At 31.7% G+C, this 20,481-nt stretch overlaps 2 long non-coding RNA genes across 2 annotated transcripts in view; one reads left to right on the forward strand and one right to left on the reverse strand.

The window, feature by feature from the left end:
• Positions 1–20,481, reverse strand: part of LOC308640331 — a 184,443-nt gene that overhangs the window by 84,683 nt on the left and 79,279 nt on the right. The gene's annotated exons all lie outside the window — the stretch shown is intronic.
• Positions 10,703–19,946, forward strand: LOC308640332. Its single transcript, XR_014020247.1, has 3 exons — positions 10,703–10,807; positions 16,609–16,687; positions 19,703–19,946. It is a non-coding gene; the product is annotated as an uncharacterized lncRNA (long non-coding RNA).

The raw sequence follows: 20,481 nt of genomic DNA on the forward strand, positions 1-20,481 counted from the left end.
TGTGCCACAGATATGATTTTAATTGCCATTTTCAAATTTCTAAAGCTATTGAGCTATTTTTTATTTATTGAACAGTATGTTTCCTTTTAAAAGGTGGCTATTGATCTCTTCCCTTCCTTTTATTGGCACCGAGCATTGAATTCAGAGGCACTTAACCCCTGAACAACATCCTAGATTTTTAAAAATAGTTTCTTTTGATACATGGTCTCACTTGATTGCTTAGGCCCTTACTAAACTTCTGAGACTGGTTTTGGACTCAAAATTCTCTTTCCTGAGTATCCTGAGCTGCTGGGAGTATAAAAATCTGCCACCAATCATAGCTCTTACTTTCTCTATTTTGGAGTCTCTGTGTTTGATATTCTTTCTATTTTTATTTACTATTTTGGTGCCCAGTTTTAAAATCAGGGATTCTTAACTACTGTGCAACATCCCCTAATATTTTTATTTTATTTTTTAAGTTTTAGACAGGGTCTCTAATTTGCTTATGGGCTTGGATGTGTTGCTAAGGCTTGGGATGCTCTTTCCCTAGCTTCTGTTACTCCTTTTTTATATGTGAGGCATACATTTTGTCATATGTGAGGCAATTAGTTTTTTCCCCAATTTGTTACTTCAGTTTGTACCCTTTAATGGTATCATATTATAAATATGATTTGCATTTAAGTATTTTCCTGTTTTGTTATACAGGTATCATTTAGGGGCTGGGGATATGGCTCAAGCCATAGCGTGCTCACCTGGCATCCGCGGGGTGCTTGGTTTGATCCTCAGCACCACATAAAAAAATAATATAAAGATGTTTTTTCCTCCAAAAACTGAAAAATAAATATTAAAAAATTCTCTCTCTGTCTCTCAAAAAAAAAATAAATAAAGGTATCATTTAACTTTGAAAATAAACAACCATATTTCTGTCTCTTAATGTTATTATTATTTAATATTCTTCATGATTAATAAAGGTGTGTCATACCACTCAGACACATTCACAGCCATTTCTAAAGTTTATTTTGAGTAAGCATCTCACTAAGATGCTTAAGCTTATCCTAATTTTGCAATATTTCTTTTTCTTCCAAGTAGCTGGTATTACAATCACCAACCATTATGTACACTGTATAAATTTCTTTCTTGTAAAAACTATGGCATATCTTATATTTTTTTCTTTTATATTAAGGTATATTTTACCAGTGAATGATTTATTAACTAATACCAGGAAATGATACAATGGCATTTTTATTATGCAGATACTGCATTGTTTAAGCATATTTTTTTGGAAACTTTATCTTTTTTTTTTCTTTATGATAGTTCTGTTTCTGTGTTATATCATTGTCTAAATGGCCAGAGTCTTCTGAAGTATTCTGTCTTTAGTTCCACAGGGCTAATAACTCACCTCATCATGATATCTATATTGATTGCTATAATGTTAAATCCAATAGTCATATGTAGCACAATGTTTTCATTAATGATGGACTTTATGTACTCTAATGGCTAAATTATAACCTAGGTGTGTAGTGGTTTATACCATGTAGAATTAAGTAAGTACCCTGCATCATTAGTAAAATAACAGAATCACCTTATGGTGCATTTTCTATAATGTATCCACATAATTAAATGAGGCATCATTATACATACCATACATTTTACAAGTATATAATAGATAAATATAAAAATTTTACTTATAAAATTTACCAGAGCTCTTTTAATTTTAGTTGTGTTCTCAATGAAACATTTTGAATTACTGATACTTTCTATGCTATATTCACTGTTAATATGTTCAAGTATTACTCCTTTGTTAGTATTTTCCCTATACACTCTACCTATAAAAATTGCCTTTCTCAAAATATTGAGACTGATATTTAGTGAATGAATTCTTTTATTATGAATTAATCATTTAATAGTGTAATTTCAGGTACCCTAATTTTTTTGTCTCCCTTATGCTCTTCCCCACCAACTTTTATGAAATTAATTTGATTATATTTAACAATGCAAATACTTGATCGGCATCACAGTCTACCGATCAATGAATTATTACAAGTGGAACATACTATGTGACTACTATTTCTATTAAGAATTAGAACATTATTGATGCTACGTAGAAGAGCTTCATGTCCTCTTGCTTTCACGATACACTCCAGTCACCCTCGTGGTAACTTCAACTTTTGTTTCAACTAGTTATTTTAAAGTATTATTCTTTAAACAAACAAACAACCAAAAAACTATTGGGACCATTTACTTATTGTGTTAATTGTACAAGAATTGAGTAAAATATGTATCTCATTGTGTAGTAAACAAAATCTTACACCAATTATGCCTGAAGTTTTTTGGTGGAGCAAATATGAGGGTGATCCAGGAGTCAAAAAAAGAGGGGTAGCTCAACATATCAGGGATGGAGCATGAAGAGTTCAGTTATGAGAGGTTACCTGAGTATAAGGATTGTGGGATGGTTTGAAGAAGAAGAAGAAAAAAAGATTAGGTATGAGTTACTGGAGACAATCTGAGGGAGCTCAGACGGAACAGGTTCAGAAGTAGAGGACCAGCAGATTTAAATTGGATGAGCAGTGCATGGAGAGGGATAAATTCGAAGTCTTTAAAGAAAATGAGAGTGACATTTCTGGTAAAGCTCTAAGAGCAGGAAGCCAGGTGTGTGGCATACTTGTTTGATTACAGCATTCTGGTTTTTAGGAATGTCCAAATAGGAGGCCACTGGGGTAAGTATCCTGCTGCCACAATATTTCCTGTCTTCTTCCCCATGGGATCAACCTCTTTTCTCATCTAATACACAGTTAGCAGTTTCTTCATCCTCCTTAGATCCATTCTTTTAGTCCTTCACCTTTCTTCTACTTGTTCCAATTTGCTTTTTCTTTCATTGTGTCCACATTCAGATCCTTGATTCTCAAGGATGCCACATACCTTATGCTTTACTCTGACATTGTTGTGGGACTGGGCATGGGCTCATGGGAATCTTGGTAACCGGGGCTCTGACTTAGACAGTGAAAGACGGCTGCAGAAGCAGTGTATTTTCATGATGAAAACAGCAGTGGCAGTAACCTGTTGGAAAATTCACAATATTTTGGTGTCCAAGAGTAGAACTGATGACTCATTGAGGTATACCTATGTAGGCAGTACCAAATCAATTTTCCACAAGGCTTGTAATTTCAGGTTTTTTTTTTCCTTTATATTTCATGTTCTCCTTCCTGATTGATATGCAATAGTGAATTTTCTTTTTGTAAACTTGTCTCTATAGTCATGATTTATACTCCTTTTTGTAAATTTACATAATGGTTTAATATTTCCTCTTTAATTAAGTGAATTTAGAAATATTTTGACTGTAACATACTCTTTTGGTATGCCTTCTTTTCCTCACAAATATAAACCACTTTCATTCTGTCATATCAACTTTTTGCTACATATGTACTTTGCAAGTATTTTCTCTCACTTTATATTTTATCTCGGATACCTGAGTGTTCCTTATCTAAAATATTAAAATTTGGCCTTCACATACATAAATCCATGAAAATAAACAGGAAAGGGTCTTAAAAATTGAGTGATATAGGTCACTGATATAGTTTCTCTTTTCCCAGTATTCAAATAAGTACCATGCACATTCATTTTAAGAGGATTACCAAGGTCAGGCAGAAAGTATAAATAGAGCATTAGTTGGAATAATCCAAAGCTCCATGTAATTGAGTGGGTTTACAGGGTTTCAAGAAAAAAATAAGTAAATCTTCCACTCTGTACACAGCTATGTCCTCTGCTCTGCATCTGGAGACAGTGTATGATGTCACATTTTAATCTGTCATAGTCAGTTTTGTGCATAATTAACCTGTCTTGCAACTTTCTCCTGGATCAGTGTCCCCTCTCTTTCTTCATCCACTGTGCATGAAATTTTATTTTTTGTGATTCTGTCAAATACTCTGTGCAAGAATAAAAACAAGCTCAATGGAGGATCTAACATCTATGTTGCTATAGTTCTGATTCTATGAGGCTTGAATGTTGTAACTTGTTATGACAGCACTTTTCTCTCTCTCTCTCTCTCTCTCTCTCTCTCTCTCTGTGTGTGTGTGTGTGTGTGTGTGTGTGTTTGTGTAGTCTCTGTCTATTCTTTTGAAGGCTGTATCACTACTAGGAGAACGGAAACATTTGTAACCACAGAAAAAATACAATAGCCATTAATAGCTGGAATGATTTTCTTCCAAAGTTTCTGAAGGAGTGTGTCTTTGCTAAAATTTGTTATTAATCCTCTGTCTTGATAATAAAAACATCCATAACTATAAAAATGAGGTTTTTTTTATTATTTTAAGCTGTTATATTTGTGATTATTTCCTTTAGTAGCAATAGGAATATAGGGACTTTTTTTGCAAGTTTAATTGACAATGTAACCAAACTGAATTCTCCAAAAGTGGTAGGTATCAAATATAAATACTGGTTGTCCAGGTTGTTTATATATATTTGCAAGTTTAATTGAAAGCTGCCTAGCATATTTTCAGAAACAGAATGAGCTTGGTAAGGCAAATTCTTCAGCATTTCATTTATTTATTTATTTATCTATTTATTTATTTATTTAATATCTTACCTGCTGCTTACTGCAGATGTGACTCTATCTTTTATATAACTTCTCATTCTTTATAAAATATTTTCTTCTAAAATACTTTTTAATATATTTTATTTTTGCAGTTTTCAAAAATGTAGGGCTGATTCTGAAAAACTTCCTGAAAATATGTTTTTATTTTTAAAAATTGGAGGAATTTTTTATTGCTTCTGTCATCTACTTAATTGAGAACAGAAAATTTACTGGTTCATGTTTCTTTCACTTTTTTCACTGAGTGGATATATTTGTGTCTCTTTGGTGGTCTTGTTTTTTTGTTTTGTTTTGTTTTGTTTCTGAATTTTAGATTTTTGAGATTCAAACCAATGTTTTTAATATGGTAAAAGTAAGGTATATACCAAGTAGCTTACTTGTGTCTCTTGCTATTTAATTTTGTTTTTTCCCCAAATGAGTTATAACAGAGCTTAAAAAGTAGATATTTTCAAGGTCACCATAAAGGAAGTGTGTAAAAATAGAAAAAAATTAGACAAAATGGAAAAGTCAACAAAATATATGCACTTGGGCTTCTGACTAATGTGGTGAATTTCTGGCTGAATGTTATCTAATGTGCTGTCATTGTGTACATAAAAATTTGAGAGTGAAGACTTAAATTCAGAATGGTCACATAGAACTGTTTTTCATCTCTAATGTGTCTAATTGTATTTACCAGGGGTATTAAAGGATCTCTATACTCCTTATTGTGTAGTGTTCAGTGACTTTGAAACCGTTTATGAATTCACGTTCCTGAAAACTTTAAAAAGCTGAGAAAAAGTGTCTTTTAAACATAAATCAATCAGTATAAAAGAATACTATATTCTGTTGTTTAAATGGGATCTCAACCTATAAATAGTGATATTAAAAATCTATACTTAGAAATATGTGCACGTAGCAAAGAAAATTTACCAAAAACTACATACCTATTAATATTGCATCCAAAATGTAACTAACAACATTTTATAATTTCTCAGTATTATCTATTAAATTCTGTATGTGCTTTATTATTGTCAAAGTTTTACCACACTGCCTAAATTTTGTAATATATTAGAAATCTTCTCTTTTTTTGGTACCATTAATTGAACCTAGTACACTTAAGCATTGAGACAAATCCTGTGCTCCCATGCCCTTTTTATATTTTTGTTAGAGACAGTGTTTTGCTGAATGACTTAGAGCCTTGCTAAGTAGCAGAGGCACTATTTGACCTTGTGATCATCCTGCCTCATCCTCCCAAGTCACTGGAATTATAGGTGTATACCACCATGTCTAACATATATTAGCAACCTTAAGATTGACACTTGTTTCTCTTTGTTTTATAATAACCTATGGTTATTTTGTACAAAAATTATGCAATGTATTTTGGGATGTATAATGCGTACATAAACATTTATAGTACTTGCACAAAGGGTACAAGAAAATAAACAGTCTGTGGTAAGGTTTTTATTTTGTATTTAGTAAACTCATATAATATTGGCTCTAATTAAATTGAGATAAGATGGAAATTATAATTTTCTTAGCCACCAGTAAAAATGAAATATAGTGTCATTGAAATACTAGGAAAGAATAAGCTGAGTGGAATAATTATTTGTTTAAAATTATTGATGGCCCCATTCATCCTAATGGTCCAAAATAAGAAATAACTCAAATGTTCTTGGATGTTGAAATGAACAATTTGTAGTGCATCCATAAAATACAAAATCAGTCATCAATATAAAGGAACACTTTACTGAAGCACACATGCTTATTGACTCTTACAGCAGCTGTATTTAAAATTATATTGCATTATGCCAGGCAAAATAAAATTATAGTTTTTAAAATACATTATAATAACATCATTCTGGGGAAAACAAAGTTGCATGTAAAAGAAAATGTTTTTTTGGGGGGGGCGGCAATAATGTAAATACTCTGTGCTTAAAAGTAGTGAAGGATTTAACATTCTAATTTGTTAAAACTGTATAATGTATTTCTATGACATTCAAGATATGTACTTATGACATCACCAAAAAATAAATATACAAGGAGGATGGCTGGCCTATGTTGTGAAATGGGTAGAAGCATAGAAAAAATAAAAATGGCATAAAATATGCAGGTATTAAATTTGGGTAACTGATAAAATATTTACTTTTTTAAGATACATTTTACATTTATGTAATAAAACATTCCCATGCTAGTTATTAAGAACCTTTTTGCTCTTTGGGATAGTAGATGAAAAAACTGATTTAGACTGTCCTGAGCAAGGCTGATTCAAAATGTGTTTACTTTTGAATAACTTCTGAATCTTTACATAAATGCTTTATGTGGTTTAATATGTGCATCATACTTTAGTGAAAAATTTAAAAGTTATGTTTCTGAAATAATTATGTTTCTCAGAATACTAGTAACAATTTATGATTTGGTATAAATCTCAAATTGGTTTTCTTTCTATTTTAATATTTTATCATTCTCAAGCATTTACCCATGTTCTAACACTTGGACATAACTTTATTTATTTAATTCAGCAACCATTTGGTAAACATTATTTTTTTATTCATTTTTTTCCCCTCAGTACAGAGGATGGAAGTAAGTATCACCAAATACACACACACACACACACACACACACACACACACACCAGTGGGGAGATATATATATTCATTCACTGGTAAAATATTCACTTTGTGAATATATATTTTTTCTTTTAAATGACACCAGGCTATGTTACCTAATGTCAGGTGTGAAGATGCAAGTTCATAATCTCAGCATTTTAATAGGCTGATGTGAGAGAATTAATATATTGAGAATAAAAAATATAAAGGGGAGGTGAATGATGCTCAGTGTGTAGGCACTGCTGAGTTTAATCCTTGATATTAAAATTAAAAAAAATCTTTGAACTTTTGTTTGTCTTTCATAAGCATAGACAGCAAGTTTAGGTCCCCATTAAGAAAGTTTAGAGTGTGATGTCTTTTCAGTATCTGCCATGTCTTTGAGTGGCTATGGGGTAAACATTACATGAAGCTGACCCAAGGTGTCCACAGGTTCCATGTTTGTTGAATTACCTAGAGAATGCTAACCTGCGTGTAATCCTCTCTTCCTACAGAGCAGCTTGTGGTCAGGGAATGGAACACCTTGTTGGACTAGCTGGATACTCTAGATACTCTAGAGATTACAGGAATATCCTTTATAGTTTTCATCTAAATAATGCAGATATTGGAATATTAATAATATTTTCTCCAAATGTTAGGTTCAGCTCCCGAGAAACACATTACTGCTCAGATCTATTGATTCTGTAACTGAAAAGAAAGGGAAATATGATTTTTGTCCTCCTTTTTCTTACTGATGTAGGGAAGATTGAGTATAAGGGGCCAGAATTTGAAATGAGAATAATCCGTAGCAAGGATTTAGGAAAAAAAAAAAAAAAAAACAAAAACAAAAAAAAACTAGTGTGTTTGTGCAGATGTCTTCAAGGAAAAACTCAGTATATGCTAATTGGAAGACATAATGTAATGCCTCAAGTTTGGGGTAGTAACTAAATATTTAAATAAATAGGATATCTCACTTTGTCTAATATTTTTATTACCTATAAAATGCAATTCATCACTAACATTTGAAAGATTAAAAAAAGTTGCCAAAGAGAAAAGATAGAGGCAAATTTCAAATAAAATTGTATTCAAACTAAGGTAATTTTTTGAGCCTGAAAAAGAACATCATTGAAGGTAAGTGAGATCTTAGTTGTATCTGTGGCTATAATTTTTATTGCTGTGGAGCTATTTCTAGAATGTCAGATTGGAAAAAAATCAGAGATAGTTTATAAGCAGCTTTTGTTTTTCTAAATCTATTTTACAATACTTCAAATTTATCAAATATAAGATATGGATACATCCAAAATCTTAGGCTGTCAAGGGTTTCTTTTTAGAAGAAATAGCAAATAAATAAGGTGAAATGAAAATGGACCAATGGAAGTTAGAGCATTCATATCTTTCTGGGCATATTGTGACATGCCAGTAATCACAACAACCTGGAGGTTGAGGAAGAAAGATCAAAGCTGAAGCTTAGTGTAGCAACTTAGTGAGAGACTGTCTCAAAAAAAAAATAAATAAAAGGTCTAGAATATATCTTAGTTGTAGAATACCCCTGTACCAAAAAAAAAAAAAAAAAAAACAATCAAAACTCCAAATGAAGTATCCTTTTCCCTGAAGCCAATGAATACTTTGGAGTTTTAAGAAAATTGTGTGTATGTTGGTTTGGACTGCCATGAGACGGCTCAGTATTCTTAGATTTTCATATAAAGGAAATTATCTAAAGAATACCAACCTGTTTTTTTAACAAATATTTTGTTCTTACCCCTGAATGTAAAAGTGTTCAATTAAATATTAGTTTATGTAAAAAAATGGGAATATTCAGAATGAGTATCTGAATCAGCATATTTAAAATAGTGAGGATCTTCTAAATCTTATTGGGAAAGGGGCTCTTCTATGGGAGAACATAAAAATTGGAGGTAATATCTTCAACCACTTATTTCCTCAAATGGCCTATATACTGTCCCTTTTTCCTCGGACAATTTTTTTAGATTCTATGTAAGGTTTCAATTGTCATCTTCCAGATTTATATAATTTATAACAAGCTGGTATACATAAGTGTTCTTTTTTTATCAGAATAAGTAACTTGAGTGAGTAAATGTAGAGACCCCTAATTTATAGGAAATTAATTATGAATATTGTTCTATTCTGGGGCTTGAAACTGGCACCTAAGTTAGTAAAATTTGATAGTAGGGAACACCAAACTTGTGGGATCTGTACTAGATGGTATCAGAACTGAATTATTGGACTACTAGTTGTTGAAATATTGGTTGTTGTGCAAGTTTGCACATTTGGTATCAAAAGTGGTTGCAGAGTCAGGAAAAGGTGGCACAAACCTGTAATCATAGTGATGTGGAAAAATGAGGTAGGATAAAAGTAATTCAGAGACCCTAAGCAACATTGTAAGCCCATTTTTCACAATAAAAAAATCAAAACTTCTTGAAATGTAGAGTGCCCCTAGATTAAATCTTTAAATTAAAAAAATAATAATAATAATGCTGAATCAGAAGAAAGACATCACAGATCAGAATGTTATACTAATTTCATGTATGTGTTTGTTCACTAGTGATAACTGAGACCCTGGTAAAAGGAGTATTTCCAAGCTGTCAGAGAGGCATTTAGGGTGCAAGAGCCTTTCAGAATTTTTTTCTTAACTGTTTAGTATTCTCTCAATTTCTACTTTGAAATGAGCCAAGTGAGGATACAGTTTCACAGTGAGAGTGGTTTTACAAATCTGGGAATGTTAAACCTGATTATGTCAGTTTCCTTATGAACTGAGAGATTAATAGTCTATTCAATTAATTTGCTTTTTTAATTTTTATTTTTGTTATAACTTTGTGCCGTGTGATTCAAGTTGACCCAAGTACCTAAGTGTTTTGTAATAGTTTGATAGTTAAAAATTTTATTCTTTTGTTTTAGAAGTGAGTTGTGATGTTGTAAAAGTAATTTTTAAAATACAGTATAGATTTATGGTATATTTAAATAATGAGAAGATAGACAACTTTGGAGATAAACATTCAAATAATTATGTGGACTGTTGAAAGTTTTGGTGTGTCTTTAGTGATCTCATGTCTTCTGCACACTAAGGTGACCACTGTCATATGAGTATAGTTATTACTAACAATTTTGCTATGCATATCTCAAGTATCATTGATTTGTTTGGTTGTTCTTCTTTTGAATATTCAATAACTAATTGCAACTATTATTTATCCTTTGGAATTATGTTGGATTTTTTCCCACTTTTTTTGCTTCAGTGTTTTGCTTTACATGTGCTGCTGGCTGTGTTTCATTATACCAAAATTATCCACCAATTTTACTGCTTAAAATGAATTATTGGGGCTGGGGATATAGCTCAGTTGGTAGAGTGCTTGCCTTTCATGCAAAAAGCCTCGGGTTCAGTCCTGGGCACCACAAAAAATGTATCTTATTGAATGGTTGACATCACTACCATGTGTGAAAGCCACCTATTTTAACTCTCATTAAAATTTGTATGAAATTAAATACTATGTCATTAATCATATGGTTTATGTGTTATGTATTTCTTCATTTTTATTTCAGGAACCATTGACATTAAGGGATATGGTCATTGAATTTTCGAAAGAGGAATGGAAATTCCTGGACCCTTCTCAGCAGACTTTATATGGAGATGTGATGTTAGAGATCTGTAAAAACCTACTCTTTATTGGTGAGCCTAAATTTCATTCAGAATTTTTAATTAAAAATCAATATTTATTTTTTTAACTTTATAGAGTATCTTATGGTAGCTTCTATTCTGCATTAAAAAGTTTGCTTCTTGTTTTTAGTACAAAGATTGGGCATTTGTTTATGTAGAAAAGAAAATGTTAAAGATTTTTTTTTTTAGGTGTAACTTATCTTTTCTAAGTAGTGATTACAATGTAGAGAATGAAAATGGTTTCAAAGTATTTTAGTGTTTTTGTCTAGAAAAAAAATGTTTAAGAAAATAATTTTGTAGACTCTTATAGGATATTTTCTCTTTCTTTTTTTCCTAATGAGGGTAACATTAAAAAGACTTCTTTAGTTACCAAGAAAATAACAAAACGTGACATATTCCATCAAAAAAAATATTGATGTCTCTATGTAATCTTTGGTCACCACTTGGTCTCCAATGAAATAACCTTGGGATTTGAAGAGAAAAGTGACAGTAGACATATCAAATTAGGTAGAAATCAATGAAGCAAAGAATACAGATAAGAGGTCCAAAATTAAAGAGGAATTCACATTTTAAAATGTTAATTGATAAGCTAAAATCTGACAGAAAGTGTTTTTTCAAACCTTGGTTTGTTTCAGTTGCAATCATTAAAGAGCATTTCATACACTCTGTTTACCATGCATATCAATTATTTAAGCTCCTTCTTGTTCTTCAGTGATCTCCCTACATTTCAATTAACAAAATATTGTAGGAAAATCAAAAGAAGAGGGGCTGGGCATGTGGCTCAAGTGGTAGCTCGGTTTCCTGGCAGGCATGTAGCCTGGGTTCGATCCTCAGCACCACATACAAATAAAGATGTTGTGTCCACCGAAAAAAAAATATTAAAACTCTCTCTCTCTCTCTCTCTCTCTCTCTCTCTCTCTCTCTCTCTCTCTCTCACACACACACACACACTGTCTCTCTCTCTTTTTTAAAAAAAGAAAATCAAAAGAATACACAGATAAGTGACAGGAAATGTGGCATAGTGACAGAGAGGCCAAACTGCCAAGCTTTATTTATATCAACAGGTTAATTTAGGTCATTGGCATCACTAGTACATACTGTTCACTTTATTACTAGGCAGATTACAAACTTAGCAACATTATGCAGCTTATTTCTCAGTTATATACTAAGTTGCAATGTGAAGTGTTAGGAGTTTGTGTAGCTCTCAAGAAAGTCTATTGTATAAACTTACTGTTTTATGGACAGATTTAGACTCAGTGAACCATTGTGCTTGTCTAAAAAGAGAGTTTCTTTATTCCAAGGAGTTGTGTGCCAGAGATTATGTTTCAGGCTGATAATACTCTGGTGCAGAGCCTTTTCAAGCAGGGCACTGCCATAGCAGATTTACATTACACATGTATTTAATTACTTGACTGGTTCCTAGGGAAAATTGCAGGGCATTCTAAGGTGGGGAAACAAAGTCTTGTCACCCCTACAAATTATTCCACAATGACTGTGAGGATATGCATAACCTGGCATTTATTTGCATTTGGAGGCTCCCTAGAAAATCTGCTCATTTCCAAATATCTCTAGGCAAACCATTGTAAGATTAATATTACAGGAGAGTTTCTTTAATATAATTTAAATATTTATTCATTCAAATTTTTCTCATCAGAACTTTATATGAATGCTTATATTGAATATTCTGTAAAGTTTTTCTGCCATGTAATGAATAGCAGTATTTCACAATACCTGCTCCTAGTGGTTCTGTAAGTATAGCTAGCTGATCAATGTGGTTTAAAGAAGAATTTTCAGGGCTGGGGCTGTAGTTTAGTGGCAGAGGGCTGGCCTCACACATGTGAGGTATTGTGTTTTATCTTTAGCACTACATAAAAATAAATGGATGAAATAAATGCATTCTATCCATCTATGGCTACAAAAATTAAAAGAAAGATTTCTATTGTAATACAATTATTCATAATATTGTAGGTAACATTTCTCTAATTCTTGTGTCTTTTTTGACTCACTCTTTAGAGAGCTTCAGTGTTGTTCATAATGTTTTCTCACATTAGTGATACTGTTTTTGTTTTTATATCTATATGTAATAATTGAATAGAAATTATCATGACTTGTCACTTTAGGACAACATTAGATAAAATTAAACTGCATGTGACCCATATGCCAATTTTCAATCAAGTCTTCCATGCTTTTACTTACAAGTACAAATAATACCCCTGTTTTATATATGATTGTATATTGCCTTGATTATTTACTCTGCTTTTGTGCTTAATCATGTAATGTATCTAAAGTTTGTTATACACACACACACACACACACACACACACACACACATACACACACACACACACACACATACATACACACATACACACATACATACACACATACACACATACACATAGAGCAGATTGAACACAGAGGTTCTTGTAATATTGAGCTACATCATCACCCCCTTTTGACTTTTAGTTTGAAATAGACTCTTGCTAAGTGGCAAAAGTTGGAGTTGTATTTCCATGTTTCAGCCTTCCAAGTAGCTAGAATTAATGGCATATTCATCATCTCTACATATATAAATCTGTTCTTTTGTCTAGGAGTAAGACATTAGCTTTTTAAATGTACCATAAAGATGTTTACAATTCTTTTATCTTCTATATATTTGAAAAATATGTAATTGTGTTCAAAACTGTATATCTTTGCTGAATTATTATCTTATATATTTTAAATTTACTGGTCAGTTCTGTTCATTCAAATTTTTTTGTAACTTTTTTTTCTAGAAAATTTGTATCATGTTTTTTCTTCAAACAAGTTCTCCTTTTCCTTACTTTTTCATCCCTAATGCCATTCCTTTTGGTCTTTATATTTGGCTACAGTAGATATCTCTCAGAAGTAGAATTACCTGGTATTTTTTTTTTTGGGGGGGGGGTGAATTACTATTTTACTTAACATACTCTCCTGAATGTTGATCATTGTAGATATTATATAATTTATTATCTTTGAAAAGATTTTTAACTTTTTCATTCCAAATTGCCTTCATGTAGTCATTTGAAATGATATTTGATTTGCTTGCCACATTGGTCTCTTTTGAATGTTGTTTAATGAGATTAGGTCTGTAAATATATTTTGATTTGACCATCAAGTTGAGGGCTAATTGATATACTTTCAATTTTATTACCCTTGGCTTTCTCATTTAACCTCATTCCATTGAATATTGTAGTTTTTATTATTTTATATCAGGAATTACTATTTAAATTTTTTTTAGTATGTGTAGTTATTGATGTACCAAGAATATTCTAAAGAATTGTTCAAATAACTTATTTTGTTTACACAAAAATAATATTGTTTGGTATTACATAGTCTTCTTAGATTTTTGGGGGTGCTACTGGCATTTTTTTTATTTTTAAGAACAGGTGCTTAACCACTGAGCAACATCAACAGCTCTTTTTGGGGAAGGGTACTAGGGATTGACCTCAGGGGCACTTGTCCACTGAGCTACATCTAAAGCCCCATTTTTTTTATTTTACATAGAATCATGGTCTCCTTGATTTGCTTAGCACCTTGCTGTTTATGAGGCTGGCTTTGAACTCACAATCCTCCTGTTTCAGTCTCCCAAGCTGCTTGAATTACAGGTGTATATTACTGTGCCTAGCTGGCAGCTGTTTTTTTTATTTATTTATTTATTTTTTTTTTTATTTTATTTTGTGACAGTGCCTAGGTAAGTTGCTTAGGGCCTTGCTTAATTGCTGAATTTGGCTTTAAACTCATATTCATAAATTTTGGATATCACTTTCACTTTTGCTTTCCAACTTATTATTTTATGTTACAAAGCAACTTCAATATTTTAATATATTTAACATTTGTTTTGTACTTTTAACCTGATCTCTTTGGAACAATATTCCATACACTATAGAGAAGATTGCCTCTGTAAACCTAATTAGTTTTTAGTGCTTTTTGAAGTATTTTCATTCCCTGAGTACTAATGCAATGATATTTTTTTTTATTTACATCAACTGGGGATTGATGTATCCTACTATTACTGTGTTGCTTTTTATGCTGTTGAATTTTTTTCTGTGATTTCTTTCTATATATAAAAAATATGATTGGAGTTACAAATATTTCGACTATGATTGTATTCCAGTGATTAGTCATATTTATCTTTATATGATATTGTACTTTGTCTCTCATTTATATAATTATTATCACCTTTGCAATTTTGAATGTAATATTTGTTATATCTTTTTGTTTTTAGACTTTTGTGACCTTGTATCTTAAGAAAACATTATGTAGATTTGCATCTGACATAGTTAATATAATTTTAGTTTTAATCTTGTTAATCACATTGTTTTCTGTTTAGTTTTTTACAAATTAGTTTATTTCTACTTAAATTCCTGATGAGGAAGAACTTATTTCTGTAGATTTCAAATTTTGTTGATTTTTTATAAACTTTTCTACTATGAAAAAAACTGCCTTAATTTTTCTACTATGAAAAAAAAAAACTGCCTTAACAACATCAATTTTTTTCATAGATTTTATGGTGATTATTTTTTTATTACCCTCAATGTTTATTTTATCATTACTTTGGAATTATGTAAGTACATAGGATCTCACTGAGGTGCTTAGTGCCTCACCATTGATGAGTCTGTCTTTGAACTTATGGTGCTTCTGCATCAGTCTCCCCTGATACTGGGATTACAGTCATGTACCACATCTTCCAGCAGTACCTGTGTATTTTAATTAATTCTAGCCTTTGATATATTTTCTTCCTCAAATTTCTAATTTATGTGAGAGAGAGAGAGAGAGAGAGAGAGAGAGAGAGAGAGAGAGAGTGTGTGTGTGTGTGTGTGGGTGGGTGGGTGGGTGGTGCTGGGGATTAAGCCCATCCTTTTGCATGTGAGGCAAGAATTCAAACATGTGAGCTGTGTCCCCAGCCTGAGACATTGTTTTTAAAAGAATATTTTTAGTATATAATTTCTAACTTTTCTGTTGTTATTTTTTCTAATTTTTTTTTCAATTTTCTACATTGATATTTAGTTTATTAAATACATTTCAGGTGGTTTTCTGGCATTACTTAGATAATTAACAACATCAATTTTTGAACTCTCAATTACTAGTATTACATTGTTTGTTTGCTTGTGTTGATTATACTTTTTATTGTGTGAGATATTATCTTCATTGGGATATTTCTATTCAAAATCTGTTCTATTAGATCATTATAGTCATTTTGGAAAATATTTGGAAGTTACAAAGTAAACAAAAAAGGTGATGTGCAATGATATATAAATTTAATTCCATATAATTGGAAAGCTGAGACAGTGGAATGCCAGTTTAAAATAAATTTCAGCATCTTTTTCATAAACTGTCTTTTAAAAAAAAGTATATAGATATAGATTTAGAAATAGAGAAATGCCTGTGGATCTAGTTTGGTGGTAGAATACCCCTGTGTTCTCTTATGAAATAATCCCCCCAAAGATAAAAATATAAATAAACAAATAAGAGATATTCATTTCCTGAAACATTTGAGTCACAGGTGGATTCTGAATATGTTGAAGTGAAAGGCTATGATTTGACATTGTTGTAGTAATATTAGTCAGTTTGCATTTTGTCCTCATCTGTGGTGCTATAATTTCTTAAGATAATTTTCAAAATTCTCAAAGCTTTTGTCATCATGTTGTAGTAAATTCTATATATTTCTTGAGTAAAAATCACCTTTAATCATACTGTTCTGTGGCTATTCCCCCCCACTTTGATAAAGTTTTATATAATTGCAGAGTTATTCACCATAGTAAGTGAAATAACTTTCTATTTTTTTTTTTTAGGTATGTCTTCTAATCAAAACCAAGAATTTTCAGGAGAGCAAGAAATACAATATTTTTTGCAAAACTTGAAAAAGCAAAGGTATGGAAAGCAGGGCAGTTAATACTTCGTTTTAAACAAGAAATTGAAATTGAAAGAGAGGGAAGTTCAGAAAATTTGTCTTAATGAATGGAAAAAAAACATGAAAATTATTTATTCAAAAAATTACAAGTTCATCAGGTTATATTATTACAAAAATCTCAGAAGACTGACTGCTCATCTAGTGCCATTCAGTTTTTCTTTCATTAAAACTTTAAATTACACTATTGTAATTGTAAAATTTTTACTACTCAGTATTTTTTGTAAAACCGCTTGCAATACACAATATTTTAAATTGCAAAAACATGTATCAAATTACATTTACACAATGTTTACAGGGCATTATTAAGCTGTATCTTAAAAATACCTTTAGGATAATAAAGACTCAGCCCGTTTGCTCAGCTTTAGAAATAGGATTAAAATAGAAATAGGCATTTTAATGAAAAAAATAAAACTCAAAATTATAAAATGCTTATAGTCAGTTATGTTTTTAAAACTTTTAATAATCTCTACATAAGCACAGGTTAGAGAAAAGTGTACAAATCATTAATTTAAAGTTGCAGCATTCTAATCTGTCTTTTTTATAAAGTAATAAAAAGATTTTCTACACAGTATAGACAAATTGTCTAATTTAAACACATGGATACTATTTCTACTTAAAAGAAATACATGCAGATTAAGGAAATGCTGAAACGAGCCTTAGTAAGACATTTCTGTTGAAAAGAATAATTCAATAATTAAATGTGCTTACAGTGAAAGTTTGGTAGGTATTGCTTTTAAATGCAATAATAATTAAGCAAAAAAAAAAAAAGAAGAGAAGCAGTTGAATCTTTCTAAAACACATCAAATAAGCATACAGCTCATCTGTCATGTATGACAATCCAAATACAGGAAAGTCCCAGGAACTTTTAGCACAGTCTCCCAGAAAGCCCACAGCCCAAATGGCTTGCAGGAATCACAACCGCAGCCCAAATGGCTTGCAGGAATCACACCCCAAAAGCAGACATGAGGGTCTTGTGAGAAGGTGAAAGGCTTCTGACACTTTTCTGGGATCTTGCTAAAAGGTATAAAACAAGCCTGAGATAGAAGTAGTAGGGATGGTGTGGGGCAAATGAAGAACAATGAAGGGCAGCTAATAATTGTATAACACTTTGAGAAAAGTAAAGCAGCCACAGTGGTGATTTAAGACAACCTTTGAATGAGGAATGGCTTACCATTAAACTTCTCCTCTGTAAGAAAAAAAAAAAGATCTATAATGTCTTTGTCATTTCATGATTCTGTCTACCATTGCAGAAGCCCACTTTTGTAGAACCTTCTCCCTGAAACTTGATAGTTTTAGTCAAAGGTGCTTGTAAATGTTTATTTATAATTTTAATTCAAATTGAAGCAGTCTTTGTGTAGTTACCAATGTATTTATGGCTCATAAGTTAGCATAATTACTCCATGTCATGGGACATCAAGCATCCCTCCTGAGTAATTTATTTTTTGGAAGGTGATGAGCCATCTGGAAAAAAAAAAAATATCTGAAATAATTAGTAAAGGAACAAAAGACCAGGCAAGTACTTATGTTAAAAGCGGTAAAACATCTTATAGATTCTCTAGACCTCATAAGTTCTGAAAATCAATTGCTAGATAATTTTTCCAGTTCTTTATTTAAGGGAGTGTGCATCAAAGTAGGAATAAGATTTCAACAGTAAGAGTCTTTCTTGAGACAGGTTGATTGGCATTCTGACATGTCTCACCCATCTCTGTGATGCTAAGTGACTATATGGCTCCAATGGATGATACCATCTCCAGTGCCATGCTTAATTTAGACAAAACTAGGTAGTATATAACATGTACTGGATAGTCCCAAACCAGCTGGATTTCAACTGTGAGTTCCCAGATACCAGACTTTTTTCCCTAAAGGCTTCCATGCTTTTTTTTTTTTTAAATTTCATGCACAGTTTATAGATATATTTCAGCAGCTCCATCTGATATGCACTGCTTCATCTTTCATATCAACAGGGATTTTGACCAGATTCCAAGTGAATATCCCAAAAGATCTATGCATTTTTGTGGTTTTGGGTGGAATGAGAAAAACTTTCCAAATGTGAGAAATAGACTTCCTGGATCCTATACATGTCCCTACTGAACTAAATTCTGTTGCCATTAGATTTTTCTGAGGCCCTAGGACTACTTACCTGTGCATCTCAAGAAATATGTTTTCAACAAATCAAAAGTATTCTCTAACTTATTTCAGTGAGCTAGTTACATAGAAAGAATTTTAAAAACACCCTCAGTGATAGATATTTTTGCTGGAAAGTTGAGCAGCCAAGCTCAGATGAAGTTTGCTCTTTGGCTTAATGAAGAATGCTCTGGCACATCAGGGCAATAATATGTCCAGTGCCTGCAGGATTCCCAACAAATTAAAACTAGACAATAGTGTGTTGGAGGAAAGGTGGAACTGTAGGGATGTGGGGCATTGGATAATCTGGAGAGAGACAAGAACACATATGGCAGTCACATTTGAGGACCTGTGTGTGCTTTTAAACATTTTTGAACAGCATTTGTAATTATACTGTTCCTCTAAAAAATGAAAAATTTGCAATGGAGTCTATTTCATGCTTTAGTTAGTCACTGGAATAATTTAAAATTCACCATTGAGTAAATATACACAAATATTTCTTTAGACAAGATAGAAGAAAAAGAAGGAGAAGAAGAAATTTCTGAGTTTTAGTAGTCTCTCTGACTGTTACTTTACAAAAATGATGAAATGAACAATTTCTCCTTGTGGCAATGCATGGAATTATAATGGATGTGGGAGTATTTGTACTTACCTAATATTGCTTAATTTAAAAGTAGAAAGAATTTTAAAAACATCCTCAGTGATACTCAGAGAGACATATATTTATGATAAATCTTTTAGGACCTGTAGACAGTCTCTACCCTAGGAAATTCGCAGCATAATAGATTTGGTGTAAAACAATGTAAATTCTGTGAAAGTCATTAAAATTTTCTTCTTTTTTTAAATCCTAGAAATCACCCATGTGATTGTTTAATAGAGCTTTACAATGAGAAAAGTGAAAAAGTTTTTAATCCATACCCAAAATTTATTTATCCAAGCTTTTACAATCAAGAAACAAATTACAGCTATAAGGTATGTGAAATCATTTTTAATAAAACTACAAGTATTTCTGAACTCCAGAGAATTAATATTGGTGGGAAGCTCCACAAGTTAAAAAAATATGTAAAAGCATTTAAAAATTCCTCAATTCTTTATCAGAGCTGTGATAAATCCTCCATAAGTAAAGATTGTGAAAAATATTTTACTCAAATTCTATGTGTTACTAAAAACAATAGGCTTTACAATGGAGACAAACCTTACAAATTGAAGAAATGTGAAAATGTCTTTAAGTGTTGCTCAAACCTCTTTAAACACTACAGTGATCATACTGGAGAGAAAATCTGGAAATGTAAAGAAAGTGTCAAAGCTTTTAATAAAAAATCACACCTTCCTGAACACCAGAAAATTTATACTGGAGAAAAGCCATACAAATGTAAAGAATGTGACAAAGCTTTTAATCAAAAATCACACCTGACTGAACACCAGAGAATTCATACTGGAGAAAAGCCATACAAATGTAAAGAATGTGGCAAAGCTTTTACTCAAAAATCATGCCTTACTGAACACCAGAGAATTCATACTGGAGAAAAGCCATACAAATGTGAAGAATGTGGCAAAGCTTTTAATAAAAAATCAAAACTTACTCAACACCAGAGAATTCATACTGGAGAAAAGCCATACAAATGTGAAG

The sequence above is a fragment of the Spermophilus citellus genome (genome assembly GCF_964194105.1).
Source record: "Spermophilus citellus genome assembly, contig: SCAFFOLD_237, whole genome shotgun sequence".
Classification (NCBI taxonomy): Eukaryota; Metazoa; Chordata; class Mammalia; order Rodentia; family Sciuridae; genus Spermophilus; species Spermophilus citellus.